The sequence below is a fragment of the Trematomus bernacchii genome, unplaced genomic scaffold (genome assembly GCF_902827165.1).
Source record: "Trematomus bernacchii unplaced genomic scaffold, fTreBer1.1, whole genome shotgun sequence".
Lineage (NCBI taxonomy): Eukaryota > Metazoa > Chordata > Actinopteri > Perciformes > Nototheniidae > Trematomus > Trematomus bernacchii.
The window spans coordinates 8,323,096-8,332,418 of record NW_022987513.1 but is presented as its reverse complement, the minus strand read 5'-3'; positions in this window follow the sequence as shown (position 1 = coordinate 8,332,418).

Below are 9,323 nucleotides of genomic sequence, written 5' to 3'. Positions count from 1 at the left end.
ATGCCCTCTTTTGAATTCATGTAATGAACGTAGGTTTTCCTCAGGCATCCTGAAGTTCTCCACCCACTTTGTGTGTGAAAGATGGAACAATCACATTCCACCACTCGGTAGCTCGGTCGGTAACTTCTGAAATACACAAACAAAAGCATACATATTTTAATACGTAAAAGTGGTAGCTACAATTAATTAAATACTTGAAATACTTTGGTCGTATAGGGATCGTGAGCCTAAACACATTGCTAGTTAGCGAACGTTAGCTTACCAAGTAGCATCGTAGTTAGTAGTGATTCGAGTCGTCCTGTAGTCTCTGCGGCGTAGGAGGACTGCCCGAACTCTCGCGTCAGCTTCTTCTATACGTCGCCTCTTTCGAAACAACTCTTGTCTATTTCTTGTGATAATAAACCACACAGCAAAAAACAAGCAAACGATCGCTTTCACATCTTCACATCCTCCATTGTTGTGTCGCATTGAAGATGACGTCACGGCAGTTTTAAGCAGCGTCGCTCCGCCTATACTGCGCTACTATAGATACTACCCCAGTTCCTAAACTGTAATGGAAACGCGCCATAAAGTGAGCTGGTCCTAACGAGGCCAATTGCGGCCCAGCCATACCGAGCGGGGCCGAGCGAGGCCGTATAGTGGAAACGCGGCAGTGACACACCCTGAACTAGTGATGGGAATTCCGGCTCTTCTTGGTGAGCCGGATCATTTGGCTCGGCTCACCAAGAAGAGCCGGCTCTTTCGGCTCCCAAACGGCTCTTCAGTTTACCACATATTATACCTTTTATAATTCAATCAAATGTAGCCCTGTTTTGACTAATGATTTATATGTGTACACATATCACTTAAATTATTCAATACATCCTTTGTACTGAAGTATTCAAAAGTAAAAATTACATGTTTAATATCAATTATTTGCTGTGGGCAATTGTTTTCATTGCATTTACAGACCCTTGTATCTCTCTGATACCACCCAATGAATGCACAGACTTGTTTGTAGAACCACGCTACACAAAGCAGATAGCAACACAAAAACTTAAGCATAGACATTTAAAAAAAGGGGCTACTGTATCGACATTTTAAAATTATATTTAAAGAAAGGGCCCTGACAAAACAGCAGGGCTCTATTTCAGTATTAACTATCGAAAAAAAGACAGCAACAGCTGACATCAAATCTTTGCTGAGCCCAAGGATAATCATAAATAAATAACATAGTGAAAATAAATATATTGCAATGCTCAGTACAGCAGCATCCAACCGTCTCTAATCATAAAAAAACATAATGCAAATAAATGTATTGCAATGCTCAAAACAGCAGCATCCAACAGTCTCTAATCCTTGGATATTACATGTCACTGCATGCATGCACGGAGCAGCTGTAGTGCGGAGATCATCATATCATTCTGTATTACTAAAAAAAAAAAAAAAAAAAAAAAAAAAAAAACGGCTCGTTCGCGGGCGCGAGCCGGCTCCCGTCGTTCACTCAAAAGAGCCGGCTCTTTGAGCCGGCTCGTTCGCGACCGACACATCACTACCCTGAACAGTCCGGTGGGTCATGTGCCGGTGACATGTGACAAAACTAGCTACATTTCAGAGGCTTGTTTTTGGTTGCTAAAGGTACAAATCAAGCCATTTTAAGAATTAAAATGCTTACATAACATGTACTTTGTAACATTTAACCTGTTAACATATATTGATAAAATTGATATGAAACAAATTAGATCAATATCGCTGTGACACTGATGTCACATCGGGACATGAACCTTAAACTTTCACAGTAAATCTGGAGTAACACATATGTCACAATTACAAATATGATTATGATCTGCTCAGTTAATTTAGCTGATCCAATTATATTTAGTTAATATATTCTTTATTCTTCAATTCAAAGAATGTTAAAACCAATTTAAATCAAAAAATCCTCCTCATTCATTAAGTTATAAATAAGAGTTACTTTACCATTAAAGTTCAATGTGACATTGTCAGAAATGTGGTCTATTTAGTGTAAATTATGTTCCCCTTAATTTCCCCAAAAGTAGAAATGGGTCTGGGTTCTTATGGGTTAAATTAGTTAAATTGTCAAATTAACTCTGAAATATCTCAATTACGAAGGTTTAACCTTTTATCTTAACTCTTAAATAAGTAAATGACATTAGGGCGCTAGAAACGAGAGTATTTTTATTTTAACACAGCATTGGGCGATATGTAATGAAAATATAGTTAAACAGTACATTCATGAAAATTGAAATGATGGTTTACAACCATTAAATCTACATCTGTGGATAAATTGTTTGGAAATTGTTGGTGCAATTTATCATCAACTCTCATTTAATCATAAGTATTACTGTAACTTAATAATCTGTTTATTTCCCACTGATTTAATTCACATCTAGCCTCTATTTGCATCTTCCTTAGAACAAAACAAAGTCTGTCTCTACAACCATTGCTTTGTAATTAACATGTATGTAAAGTTTCAACCGTCTGGTCAACACTTCTTGTAATGTAAATTGGCCGTTATTTGGGACAAATGGCGCATTTCCATTGCAGCGCGTAGCTCGCTTTAAGCGTGCCGTGTCGTGCCGTCCCCTTTTTTGGTTGTGCTTCCACTAGGCCTCGTTCCGGCGCGGCACGGCGCAGGGCCACTTTTTCCCCTCTTTTCTGGCCCTAGAAAATTGTGGTTCTATCGGGGCCAACAAACAGGGCTGAGTATGCTAAACTAGAGAGAGGAGCGCTGGCAAGAGGGCTAGAACTACAACAAGATGGACATATTTGACCGTGATTTAATTGTAATACACGTTTCAAAATGATGCCGAAGTAACAACATACTGATACCGGTTAGTAAAAACCATGAATTAATGCTTTGTCAAGTCTGCAGACAGACGGCAGGCGAAAAACCTTTTAAAATTCGTGTTTTTCTAGATGGAGATTGGCTAAGCTAACGCAGTATATGCCCCGACCGTCCACACTCACAACAACGGCCTATACAGACATAAATAAGGCAGCGACTGTATTCACCATGACACAGGCAGTCTGTGGTGTGTACTTGTTTAACTTTTGTCGAGTTTCTGAACATATATAAGGAGCTGTGAGCTCTGAGTGCTCACAGCTAACGGCTGTGTTGTGTTTCTGGATTTCTCATTGAAGATGACGTCACGGCTCCGCCTACACTGCGTTACTATAGTAACTACCCCAGTTCCTAAACTGTAATGGAAGCGCAGCATGAAGTGAGTCGGCCCTGTTAAGGCCCAACGCGGCCAAGCCGTACCGAGCCGTACCGAGTGTGGCCGAGGCCGACCGTGTAGTGGAAATGCGCCAAAAGGGAGAATTATGCTGGGAATCTATGGATGTAGGTTTCTACAAAATGTTCTCAGACAGAAGGGTGTCGCCCTGACCATTGTCAGTCAATTATCATATGGATGTTAGGGTTGTAATTAACACACTGTGCTTCCCCTTCTGTCCTATGTCTCATCTGTATAAATGACATTGCTTTTCCGTGTAACGGGGTCAGATCCTGGTACTATCTACTAGTGCAGGACCTCTGTCCTTTCCAGCTGGAAATATGATTGATTCTGTTAAATGCTATAACTCTTTATTAAATAACACAACTTTGGTTTAAGCTTGTATATATATTTTTTCTTATCAGAAGGTGATTAAGTGTGGAATTTCCACAACAACTCAGATAGTTATACATAATTTCCATTTTTTTGTCCTGAATAAGAGTTCAAAATGTAATGTCATTATATTCTAACATGCATGCAAGAGTGGCTTTTCAGATATCCAATTTTGAAATAGTTCCCATGAAGTTATAATATAGCTGCAAAAAAAACAAAACATACTTCCATATAGTAATGCTCTCTACATCAACAACTCTTTCTGTGCTCCATAATGTTACAGCGGCTAAAAATGTGGCTGGTCAGCCTGAGGAAGAGCCATGCAGCTCCCACACTGTGGCAAAGAAAACGGGTAAGTGTTTGCTTTCAAATGTTAAACATACTTTAAGGATCCACTCAGTCTCAGATGGTGTACCATTTACAAAGAAGTAGTTGCTTAGCAGATAGCAGTAAAAAAAACAATATGTAAACGTATAGTGGATTAAAGATGTCACATGCACAAAGTGAAGCCCCTTGTTATCTCCTGTGTTGAGGAGATTCTTCCACTGTGCTTTCTTGCCATACCTTTTTTGGTGGTAGAGGTCAGGGTGGGCAGATAGTGGTTTTGACGACAGGCATGTTTTTTGGGTCTAATTTGGCATTTTGGACCTTTACACAATTTCAAATATTCCCTATCGATATATGTACCATTTTGTCAACACTATTTCTAATTTATGAACTTTCTGTCTCCCTTCTTAAAGCTGTAGTGTACTGCAGTGATGGGTCTGACTCGGATTCATTCACAGGACAGCAGTCTACTGTGAAAGCATCAAGTAAAGGTTCGGTTGTGTTGTGAAATTGCATTACATTTACATTTTATCTACGGTTACTGTTTTTTGATTGTGTTATTTTTATATATATATATATAATATTGCACAATATACTAGAACAAGAAAATATTACATAACGAAAATGTAAACGCTTGTGCAAATGTACTAGAGCCGATTTTCCTTCTGTATGGTTGAGTGCATATTAAAAGTTGAAGTTTTTTTTTGCGAATACTTGTGAAGCCCCTGTCAGAAACAATTATCTTACAGTTGCCTTGAAGTGAATATAGTACTATTTTGTAATGTATTATCATAGGTTTTGCAGTGTTTAAATGCAGTTGCAAGTCCCAATATAGAATTCAACAGTCTCTATTAAATGTGATCAATGACATGTCTGCAACTTCATGACAATACAGGCGGTCGTAGATCTCTAATTTTGACATTTTATTGTACATTTTTTGAAAACACTAAGCAAAGGCATGGAACCACAATCTGCTTATACATACTATTTGTGTAATAACTACAGAAAAGATAATGTTATTTTTTTGCCGTTTTTGTCATTACAGATTTTTCTGCAGCTCCCACAGCCATAGTAGCTCTGAAGCGCAGAAACCAAGACAACAATGCCTTAAAAATAAGGCTAGATGCTTTAAAGGACAAATTGTTGACTGTTGAAAGGGACAGGGACTATCTGAGGATACAGCTGGCTGAGGGTAAGCAAATCAATAATGATTAAATAATTATTTATTGGCATCTGATAGCTTTTGAGAAAGAAAAAAAAAACAGGCACATACACCAAGCCCTACAACATTTCTCATCACAGTCCATGAGGCCATACATGCTTGCAGATGACTAGTTGCATCAGCAATTCAGTCATTTCACTGCAAACATATCATGACAAGCATATAGGACGGACACCACCAAATGGTGGGGTGGAGCTTGACAGATCAGGCTCCAGCTCACTTCTCCCACTTATCAACAGACAGTAAAGGGTTGGATTGAGAGGGAAAGAACAGTCACTTGTTAAAATATGTTGAGTCCGTTTGTTCGGGGGAAACTTGGAATAGGCATATCACATGCCCCGTTTGAACTAGAGTCATGAAAATTATCTCACATATTCCATAAATCCTAAAGAACAAATTGTTTCAGTTACCTAACATTTCAGGTCACGATATTTTTCACTATTTCAAATTTAGTGAAAAACACTACATGAATTTTCACCGATCTGCGTGAAACTCTGAACACACAATATAAGGTTTAAAGATTATTGTAAATGTTCTGACCCTTAGTGGTAACAATAGTTAGTGCGAATGCTGTTTACAGCATTCCACTATAGTTCTTCGAATCTTTATTCTTCCCCTTAATATTTAGTGCGAATGCTGTTTACAGCATTCCACTATAGTACTTCAATTTCTTTATTCTTCCCCTTATTATTAGTGCGAATGCTGTTTACAGCATTCCACTATAGTTCTTCGAATCTTTATTCTTCCCCTTATTATTAGTGCGAATGCTGTTTACAGCATTCCACTATAGTTCTTCGAATCTTTATTCTTCCCCTTATTATTATTAGTGCGAATGCTGTTTACAGCATTCCACTATAGTTCTTCGAATCTTTATTCTTCCCCTTATTATTATTATTATTATTTCAGCCAATACTTTAGCACTCCATAACTTCAGCTTATTTTCAGCTACAGAAACCATTCAAATATTAAACTATTCAGCCTGTTCAGGAATCGATGGGAAACCTTCAACTTTTTAAAAATATTTTATACTTTTTGAAATATTCAGCTTTTTAAACTCTTTTTTTTAACATTGAAGTCAATGGGAGATGCCGTCAAATTCTCTTTTCCTAAACTTTGCGCCAAATGCTACTCCTTCCACATACTTTCAGCTAGACACTTCATTCCAACTTTCAAATGATCACAAGACCTTCAGCTATTCAAAATAGATTTTTATTTTTGATATCTTTTACACTTTGTTTGGAGCTTGGTAAAGAGGCTTTCTTCAGATTTTAACATCAGTGTGGATGGAGCAGCTCGTTAAGTCTAGAGTGCTTTGATCTCAAAACAGAGTGCAGCTGTGCTCCCCAAAAAATGTTTTAAACTTGCCATAATTCCCAAACCCTACACTCCTCAGACATATCTTTTCATGAAAAACGTAGGAAAACCTCTCCTAGGTTGGAAAATTAAAAAAAATTAAGAAGAAATATTAAACAAAATGCCTCTTGCGGGCATGAAGAGACAAAAAGTCCAGCTAGCTCCCAATTGATTCCCATGTTAAATCTTTCCGGAACTTTCTTCAGAACAGAGAGAAGTACACTTTAGACAAACTGCTCCCATCTCCACATTTTACACACAAAACCAAAAAAAACAACATATATCAGTTCATTGGGGTTCCCTGATGCTCACGGTCTGGTCATTTTTTTTTATAGGAGCCATGGTTTTTTAACAGGTGGCAAAATTGTCAGATATAATCCTCAATGCATTCTTAATGGGGACTCAGTGCTGCAGTTGGAAAATCGTCATAAATCGTCACCATGGTAACCTTTCATCTCTGGGTTTACACCATAGACTGTATATATAAATGGACGTAGGGTCCGTGACGTCACCCATAGGATTCTGCAGAGTTGCCGAGAAGCCCTTAGTAGGCGGAGTCGGCCACTAACGGCTCGACAGTGACGTCTGAGTCTAACTCCCGCCTGCTCCAGCCTGCTCCAAATAAGGGCAAAGAGGCGGAAGCCGAGGCGGGACCTCTGCCTCCAGCTGGTAAGTAACAGAGCTAGCTCAAGCTAAGAAGCTAAGCTAACATGCTTCCCCATCAGCACACTGCCGTCACATTTTACGTTTCTAAGGTAAGCGGACATGAAACTATTCAGCAAAACTATAAATAATAATCTAAGTTATTGAGTTTTTAGCATAATACTTCAGAATCTTAAATCCCTTAACGTTTGTATGCAATGTGCTAAATGCAACACTGGAATCAAGCAAATATTAATATGTTTGTATGACATTAGTTATTTATATTTTGCTATCACTTAATTATACGTTTAATACATTTAAGTTAAGCTAAGGTGCATGTGATGGTAGCTAGTTAGTGCTCTTACCTGTGAGGCCTCCTCCAAACCGCATTATAACCAGACTGTATCATTAAAACTATAAGTACCAGTTCTAGATCCTTGACTTTAGACAAACAATACAAAAGACAAAATGTATTTAAAGACCAATCTTTATTTGAAGGTGCCTCTTAACCTGGGATATTAGTTATACAGTAATAGTATTGACAATCTAAAAAAACTGAGCAACTCAACAGTCAACTTTATATTTCTTATTGTCTAAAGCATTTATTATTTTCATTTTCCCCTCTCATATTCAGTGTGGACGGATTGAGACAGCGTGGTGTCCAGAGAGCTGCAGAGACTTCAGGGAGAAACCTCCGTGTGATGGACGTCCAGTCTGTTGGTTTGGAGAGGACTGAGGGGCTTTCCTCTGTGAGGAGGATCAGACCTGATGGAGGAGCCCATGCATAGCTGATACCACCTGATCAGGCCTTGTCTGTCACTTTATTTGACTAAATGTGTTTACTTATACATTTAATAGGTTTACACCTTCTGTCCATATGTGCTTTTTTATTTAAACATGTTTGATTAACTTTTGGTTCAGATTTCAATAAATTGAATTTGTATTTGCACTCCTTTTGTCCATTATTCTTACTGAAAATGTTAGATTACACATTCACATCCGACTGAAGATTGGCCCCATTTATTTGCGGTACAAGGTACATGTTGTGAAGCTCATAAAGTGAGGCAAATAGAATTAATCAGCTGATGGAGTGTAGATGTGGAAATAGGTGCATTCGATCAGCTGACTTCACAATAAAAGTAGTTTCTTAGTGAATGTCCTGTACTGGTCTTAAAATCTCATAACATCAGCTTTTAATTTTCCTCTTGGATGTTCTTCTTGACCCTCAGAGAAGGAGAACATGTTGAGTCGTGTCTTTCAGGCATGTCCTTTCCTAACAAAAATGACAGGAAACATAAAACATATTATTGCAGAACAAGTGTGTGTATTTATGAAAGAGGTGTGCTTGTGTTTAGGGGCTTGTAGATATAATTATTTTGTAATTGTAATGTTTTATTTTATTTCAACAGTGAGCTACAAAGACAATCAGATTATGAATGAACAGTATGAAATTCATCAACATTGAAATATATTTTATTATCAAAATAATATTGAACTGTTATCAAAACTTAGTGCAACTGTAGAAGCTTGCTCTGTTCTCTCACTGAAATCATAACTTTTACCACGTTTTTTACAGACAATATTGAGAGATAAATAGTAGCAGTTCTCACTAATAGCTTTGCCTTCAATACCTTAAATTAGAAAGCTGACTTGCTTGTTAACATTTAAATGTAACCCTTTGCATGGAAAAAACCCTCAACTTCACTGATGTGTAGGTGATCTAGTATTTAGTATTGTTTAATGGAATGTATATCAGTGTATTAAAGTCAATACTTCATTTATTTAAACCAATATCTTTCTTGATTCTTTGTACAGTATGAAAAAAGAGTATTTGTACCTGTGCTGAAGTTCACTGCTGTGAGGAGTCCAGTTCTGTCTCTCACTCTCTGGTCCATCCTGTCTGCATCACCTGGAAACTTTAAACAAACAGATATATATGTAAAGAACCATGTGTACAAACAATATAACTATTCTCTTCTGTTGAACATGTTGGATTGTGTATTGTCCGAGTCAGGGTTCTTTTTATTTTACTGTAACTTTGGAAGTTGTGTTACCAATGCTGTTGTGTTACTGTTTATTTGATACCAATTTGGTAATGCAATTAATAAAAACAACAACGTTTGGGTTCGTTCTTCAGATGACTGTGACGTTAACGTGTAAACTCAATA